At 39.3% G+C, this 8,092-nt stretch overlaps 1 non-coding gene across 1 annotated transcript; it reads left to right on the top strand.

Moving 5' to 3' along the window:
- The first annotated feature begins 7,400 nt into the window (after positions 1-7,400).
- On the top strand, positions 7,401-7,473 carry Trnav-uac (transfer RNA valine (anticodon UAC)). Its single transcript has one exon. It is a non-coding gene; the product is annotated as a tRNA-Val (tRNA).
- The last annotated feature ends 619 nt before the right edge of the window (positions 7,474-8,092 follow it).

The following is an 8,092-nucleotide window of genomic DNA, read 5'->3' as shown; positions in this document are numbered from 1 at the left end:
ATAGTCATTCTCGTCGAATTCGCATGTGGAGGGAACGTGGAACACGATTTCGGGACCCAAACATCGTGGAAAGAGGCCGGTATCGAGGAGGATTCCTAATCGTGTAGACAGAGACTATGTTGACCACTCGACCACCTATGGATGGGTGAATCAGTAAGATTTAACTGCTGTCACGTACCCTGGTAACTGAGTGGTCAGCGCGACGGAATATCATACCTAATGGCCTGGGTTCGATTTCCGGCTGGGTCGGAGGTTTTCTCCGCTCAGGGATTGGGTGTTGTGTTGTCCTAATCATCATCATTTCATCCCCATCGACACGGAAGTCGCCGAAGTGGCGTCAACTCGAATGATGTGCACCAGGCGAACGGTCTACCCGACGGGAGGCCCGAGCTACACGGCATTTCTATTACCGTGAAAAGATCTTGGGGTCTCATGCGCAGTTATTGCGAGATGCTGTTGACCCAAACTCCTTATTGGTGGATACTGAACACATTTACCAGTTGCCAGAATGAGTGTGCAAATCCGTTAAGTTGAAAAAAAAAACCAAGAACATTTTTGTCTAGCGTTATGCATGTTGCAGTTGATTACGTTCTGTATTCTTTACATTGTTTCTACTTTACTATCACTTGTTTACACTGTTTTGTGGCAGAATAAACGCAACCTTGCAAAATTTCCGTTTGTTGCTTTAGTTTTGGACACCAGTGTATACAATACGACTGAAAAATATGGGCCGCTTTAATATTTGATTTCCACGTGAGTCACTGCGAATGACGCCTGTCCACATTTTTCGTGGCCTGCAACCTCTTTGAATGTCCGTATCTTCTGTGGCGGAATTAGTGTCGTTTTCCGGCTTAGATACTAGAGCCATCAAGGAAACTTTTTACGATGTTGTGTGTCATTCACTCTTTGAAATTCTGAAGCTGATGGGCATTGGGGAATCAGACACTAAAAGCAGTTGTACTATTTGGGCCGCAATATAACTGACGACAGCAGAAATAAAGACGATGAAAAATGCTAAATTTAAACAGCAAGGAAAGAGAAATATGTTAATATAGAATTGAAAGTTAAGTGCTCGAAAGTCTTTTCTGAAAATATTGGTCTGGGGTGTAACCTTATGCGGAATTGAAATGTGGACAATGAACAGTACAGACAAGAAAAAAAGAATACCACAACTTTAGAAATTTAAAACTCTGCAACAACAAAAGGCAGAGCTAAGCACTATCTGTCGGCGAATTAAGTGAGCTATAAAGTTTCATTTAGTTGTACATTTGTTCGCTTGAGGCGCTGTTGACTAGGCGTCAGCGTCAGTTGATGCGAAGATGGCGACCGCTCAACAGAAAGCTTTTTGTGTTATTGAGTATGGCAGAAGTGAATCGACGACAGTTGTTCAGCGTGCATTTCGAACGAAGTATGGTGTTAAACCTCCTGATAGGTGGTGTATTAAACGTTGGTATAAACAGTTTACAGAGAATGGGTGTTTGTGCAAAGGGAAAAGTTCTGGACGGCCGAGAACGAGTGATGAAAATGTAGCACGCATCCAGCAAGCATTTGTTCGCAGCCTAGGAAAATCGACTCGCAGAGCTGCTAGCTCTTGTTGCTAGAGAGCTGCAAATTCCACAATCAACTGTATGGAGAGTCCTACGAAAAAAGGTTAGTTATGAAACCTTATCATCTGAAATTGGTTCAAGCACTGTCTGCAGCTGATTAGATTAAAAGAATCGATTTCTGTGATTTTATCCTTGCTCAAATGGAAACAGATGAATATTTTGTTTCAAAGATTGTGTTTAGTGATGAAGCAACTTTCCACACTAACGGGAAAGTCAACCGTCACGCGGGAAACAACTCAGTATGAACGTGACTCGCCTAAGGTGAACGTTTTCTGTGCCATTTCAGCCAATAAAGTTTTTGGTCCCTTTTTCTTCGAAGGTGCTACTGTAACTGGACTACAGTATCTGGATATGTTAGAGAATTGGCTGTTCCCTCAGCTCGAACAAGAAGCACAACAATTCATATTTCAGCAGGATGGAGCGCCACCACATTGGCACTTATCTGTCCGTAACTACCTGAACGTCAACTACCCGAGGCGATGGATCGGCCGCCAGGCAGCCCATGACAGAGCACTTCATCACTGGCCTCCAAGAAGCCCTGATCTTACCCCCTGCGATTTTTCTTATGGGGGTATGTTAAGGATATGGTGTTTCAGCCACCTCTCCCAGCCACCATTGATGATTTGAAACGAGAATAACAGCAGCCATCCAAACTGTTAAGCCTGATATGCTACAGAGAGTGTGGAATGAGTTGGAGTATCGGGTTGATATTGCTCGAGTGTCTGGAAGGGGTCATATTGAACATCTCTGAACTTGTTTTTGAGTGAAAAAAAACCTTTTTAAATACTCTTTGTAATGATGTATAAGAGAAGGTTATATTATGTTTCTTTCATTAAATACACATTTTTAAAGTTGTGGTATTCTTTTTGAATCATCCTGTATTATTTGGCACACTAGATGAAGCTGACGCTACATATTTCAGGGCCGCATAGAGGCTACGGAAAGGAACACGGAATGACTTTTAAGGGTATATATTCTCAAGATACTAGAAGCTAGCGCTCCATCGAGTCGGGTAAAGGGATCATAGACCAGCTTGGTCGTTGGCACTCTCACAGCGTATGCTTCTGAAAAGTCCCATCCTTTTGTTGGATTCCCTTACGGTGGTTATGAAGTCTTTGGGTAAAGCCATAATCTCCTTCAAAAGCGTAAGATGGCGGAGACTGTCTACAACTGCTCGTATAAGCCAATAAAGTCTTCGTTGATGAATAAAGAATCATCGACAGTACGAATACAGAGTGACACTTGCTCGTGAATCGAAGAATCACTTGTTTCGTCAACCATAATAGAAAAATGTTCAGTCTACTTGAGTGAAGCCAATACCTTTCTAAACACAGACTTTCCTAGTAGATCAACGATCTCGTTTTGAATATCGTGGGACGTCCACTTATACCCTGAACGCCCTAACCAATCTTTAAACTCAGGTATGTCATTCTTTCAGAGTTACAACAATTGAAAAAAATTTGAGCTTACATCTTTGTGCCCTCTAATTGCTAGTCCTTGTTGGCATAGAAATTGCATGGTAGTAAAAATTGTCTCAAGAGCCAAGCGGCCTTTCTTCATATCACTATCTAACTGTTCATTCAGTAGGGTGACCATACTTCGGTTAGTGATAGAATTTAGTTTCAGAACATCTTTATGTGTAAACGTATTTTCATGAAGACGGAATTTTTTCCCAAGCCTTTTTCCAGTTAGAAAACCCTACAGAAGTAAATGCATCTTCTTTTTTTGAAGAAAATTGTAATAGATTTTTAGCATCTCCCTCTTTGCAAGTTTCGCAAAAACTTTTTTGGTAGATGCTTCATATTCTAAACATGCATATGTGATCAACCAAGACTTCTGAAATGATCTTCCCTTACAGGATTGTCCATGTTTCGGCTGTGAACGGTTCTCGCCTGAAGACGACGAAGCAATTGATGACACAATGTTTGTTGGAGATTGACTTTTAGTATGATCGACTTCCAAGCACGCATTTTTGGTAGCAAATTTATCCTTTGCAAACTTAGTTCACAATACACTAAGAGACTAAAGTAAACGAACAAAATATAGTCGTATAAAATGGCCCACTAGTCATTAAACTCGGAACACTAAACACGTCTGCAGCATAAACTGAACGAAACTATCCACATTGAATGACTGCGACAGCAGGGTGGGCTTTATATAGCCGCGACATCGTAATGTCTCAAAGCGTCAAGGCGCCACGAGGCGGAGGGTTCTAGACGCCTCTGCTGCTGTCCTTTTGATGCCGCTGCAGCTGCAGCGCTGGCCCGCTTGCGCCAGGCTTTACCCAAAGGTTCGCGCACCGAGACAAATTCTAAGTGTGCCCACAGCACCGTGCACTATCATGATTTACATCACTCGTTTTCAATTATCCTGCTTACTACTGTGATAATTATTTTGTTTTAACTCATTAGTGAATTTATTTTAAAAGGTAACTATCGTCGTACAAGGAAAATACAAAATTCCAACATAATTTTGTGATCTTACAAAATATAATATTACTAATAATTTTCTTAAATTATTGGGGGACTTGAGCCCCCTCACGCCCCATGGGGTCGACGCCTGTGATAGTATGAGATATTCAGACAGCCACGTCAACAAAAAAAAGTGATGGAAGTTGAATAACAACATTCAGTTCCTTTAAAAGCTTTGAACACTGCTTGTCAGCTACAGAAATATGAGGCAGAATCCAATAATTTCTCAAGCAAAATCTTTTTGCCTTCAGGGTTAGCATACCGTCCTGAATGTATGAGCTGTTTTCTGTTGCACTTTGTACCATAATTAGTTCTTGCTTTACATTCACAATAACGCATTTCATGTCCTTGAAAATACCCCGTTAGCATCCTGAGTGATATACATCCACTAAAGCACTAGTCTAGTAGTCACTTATCGATCTGACATTGGGAATGTCTATGAACCACTGTGCATTCTTAAAAACCATTCAAATCTGTAGTTGAAACAGAAACATATGCTATAAGGTTGATATGACACAACATTTCTTGTATGGTTATTTTCGACACTGTTCAGTTTGTATCTTATTTCCTGAGACAGGAATGTGAAAGTATTCTGGTACATTGAAATGACTTTGTAGGAACTCCATCCTTTTGTACAAGATTTCCTTTCATGAAGCTGCTCCTTGCAAATGTTAAAGCATTCTGTTGTTCAATGAGAATGCTAGTTTCATCATTACTACCAAATGTTGCTGAAACAAAAGGTATGTGAGAGAAATATTCCTGATGGATAAGTTGGCTTTTACATTGAACTGTGGTGGTTATATCGAGTGATGTCATTGTGTGGTTTCAAATCTAGCAATTTAAGGAATTTATAATTCTCCCGTGCTATAACAGTGTGTTTCCACAGTGATGTGGAGTACTGAGAGCTGCGTGTATCAGTTTTATACCTTACACCCATGCTGGTCCTGCTTCAAGTGTAAACACAGCACAATTCCTTCACTGCAAAAGTCGACTAGATGCCCATCTTGGTCAATAATATTCAGCTTGAGGTGGTCTAATGTGTGTACAGTCACTGGAAGGTATATGGCGTTGCCAGGTACCTCAGTAATGGGCCCACTGTAGGGAAGAATCTGAAAATTGTGGGAATCAGTTTGCTGTCGAGATGTGCTTTCGTTGCAATATTACACTCAACAACAGTTGTGCTAATCAGTAGTATATCTACTGGTTGAGCTGACTCATAAACTTTAATAGAATTTTTTTCCAAAATTAAATCCTTGGCAAACCTAGTGAAGGTACTATTGAACCTTTATAATGAAAGTCTATTGTTCTTTTTGTTGTTTTTACTGCCATTTTAAGTATATCAGTGTTTGCATGTAAATCAAATCTTTGTACAGACTGTTTTATGTATAGGTTTCAATTATATCATATGAGCTGAGGGTATTTCCACAGAATCGCCGCTTCCTAGATGTATAAGGGGCATTCAAATGAAAGCGAGACAAATGGATAAGATGTAAGCAAACTGTTTATTTTTCAAAAAAAATCACTATAACTGTCAATGCAGTTTTCCCAGTGTGGGACAAAATGGTTAATGTCTTCATGGAAAAATGTTTGTGACTACAGAACCACGAATGCCATCCAGGCATGCGCTTCTGTGTCTGAAGGAAATCAGTGGCAATGTCCTTCCTCAGGCCTCCAAAACATACAGAAGTTACATGGGGAGATATCGGGACTGTGTGGAGGACGTGTAAGGTCTTCTCAGCGATTTTCAAGCAAAAATTTATAGTGAGGCAGTGGAGCAGTAGTTTTAAAACACTGGAAATATCAGACGTCCACATAATACTACCGTACGTGTGTTTTCGAAAGTTTGAAGAATACATCGACGCAATTATATTTTATTAATCACATTTCTCTAACTACAAATTAACATTAGTTGTATCTAACATGCTCCACAATTGTGCTGTATTAAAATATTGTCAATAGTGATTATTTGCTTTACATTGTTACCAGAGCTAGACTAAAGATCGATTGTTGATATATTTTCTCATAAATAACCTACGGCTCTAACCAAAACAATCGGACAACCATAATATTAGGAAGTCTGACAACTGTTCGTTTGAGTTAGAGATGGCGATAATTTAGATCACTTAGATCTTTTTTGCGATATTGGTACTATTTTTGTTCCTTTCAATAATACTAGGATGAGGCAGAGTGTATCTTTAAAGATTGTTTGCCTATCGTGCTTTAATCATTTGTATATTTTTCACAATACTTTAATATGTGGGCCATTCAGTGATGTCTTCATTTTCTCCGTCCGAATGTCGCAATATTACGTTTCCAGACTCCACCACTAATCACTGTGTAGATTAGACTTTCCCTACCGGTGTGTCGTAATGTGGCGCAGTAGGGTGGACTGTATTGCGAAATCTTGTTCTATCCAGAGGCCAAAAATTCTTAGTACGAGGCATTTATTTTTTTAACATAGCCTGTAATAACTGATAACCAATTTCTAGATTATCAGCACCTGCAACGGTGGGCAATCATCATTTCTGCTTGCCTCTAATTCGAACCACCTTAAAAATATAGAACAGTGGTTACCTAACTCATCCTATTTAATTGATCAGTTTCAGCGTAAGGCTTATAGACGATCTATGTCGGTATAGGTCAAAAAATTTTATTTCAGTTTTTTGCTTAAGTAATTATGTTGCCCACATAATAATCCAAAATCAAGGTCCAATGCATTTGTTAATTCTAAAATCAGTAATATAAAGTAAATAATACGTACATATACCACAGAAACAACTATTAACAATAGTGCCTAATCGACACCCAGCACTTCAGAAGATTATGGTCCACGCACAACATTAAATTGACCCTGGATCGTTATATCCCTTGACAATTAAACAGCATTTACGTAATGAAATGGGGAACGAAAGTTGGTGAGAGAACTAAACATCTTATATTTAAGAAAGGAATTTTTTTAAAGCAATGTGAACACAATACTTATTTGGTGTAACCAGGCCCTACGCCAATAGACATGTTTGGTACGACACAGCCCTAGTAAAACATTTAACTGAGACGCAATTATAATTAAAGGATGACATATTGATAACTTTCAGTCTATGTACACACGTGAAATCGCGTTATTCGAAAAGTTAGAAATTTGGGAAGGGTCCACCATAATTACAATACAATATATCTTACACCCATGTTAAGTGAACTGTATTATTTGCTCGCCTCATTTCCCCAATTTCATATCAGCAAGCAGAAAAATATTGTATAATAATGGGAAGTACTTTTACTGGCGTTTACTGTATCCCAGTCCGAGAGGAATCACTTCCATAGTGGTTCCGTGGTGTAGTGGTTATCACGTCTGCTTTACACGCAGAAGGTCCCCGGTTCGATCCCGGGCGGGACCATAATTTTTTTTTTAAATCAATTGTATACAAGAAACTCCTGTGAGGATCGGTGATATGCGTCTTGGGAACGTTTTAAGCTCGGTAGCCAGGCACTGGTAATGAACTTGATGTTTGATAATAGCTCGATAGCATCAAATATTGCTCCACCGTCGTCAGAGTTAGAAACTGAATAATACCGCATTTTCGTTGCAAGTTTCTAAAGTGAAACTGCTTCTATATCCTATTACCGACAAGCTATGTGCACGTTTCGTTATTAATCTGACAACTGTGATATAGAAAGTGAGGCTCCGAGAATATCTTGTAAGTCACAGAGACAATGGGAAGAACGTTAATGATTAATTCCGTCACTTGGTGACGTGGGAAACGTCTTGTTCTGTAATCAACATAAAATTAAACTTTCGCTGAAATTGGTGTCCAGATAAGTAACTAGCACACTTCAATCTATAAGGTCGATTGGCGATGATGAGGAAGCAAGCACAATACCACAATATGGAACACAATGTGTGGATTAGATGCTGCAGATCAGGTGGAAAATATGAAATTGTCAACAAAAATTAAGCAATTTTTACGTAAAATTTTATTACCAGTATATTTAAATGGGAAGAAAAACTGAGTAGTT

The sequence above is a fragment of the Schistocerca gregaria genome, chromosome 1 (genome assembly GCF_023897955.1).
Source record: "Schistocerca gregaria isolate iqSchGreg1 chromosome 1, iqSchGreg1.2, whole genome shotgun sequence".
NCBI classification, from domain to species: domain Eukaryota; kingdom Metazoa; phylum Arthropoda; class Insecta; order Orthoptera; family Acrididae; genus Schistocerca; species Schistocerca gregaria.
The sequence above is the reverse complement of the archived record's forward strand: the minus strand, read 5'-3'. Positions and strand labels throughout refer to the sequence as shown.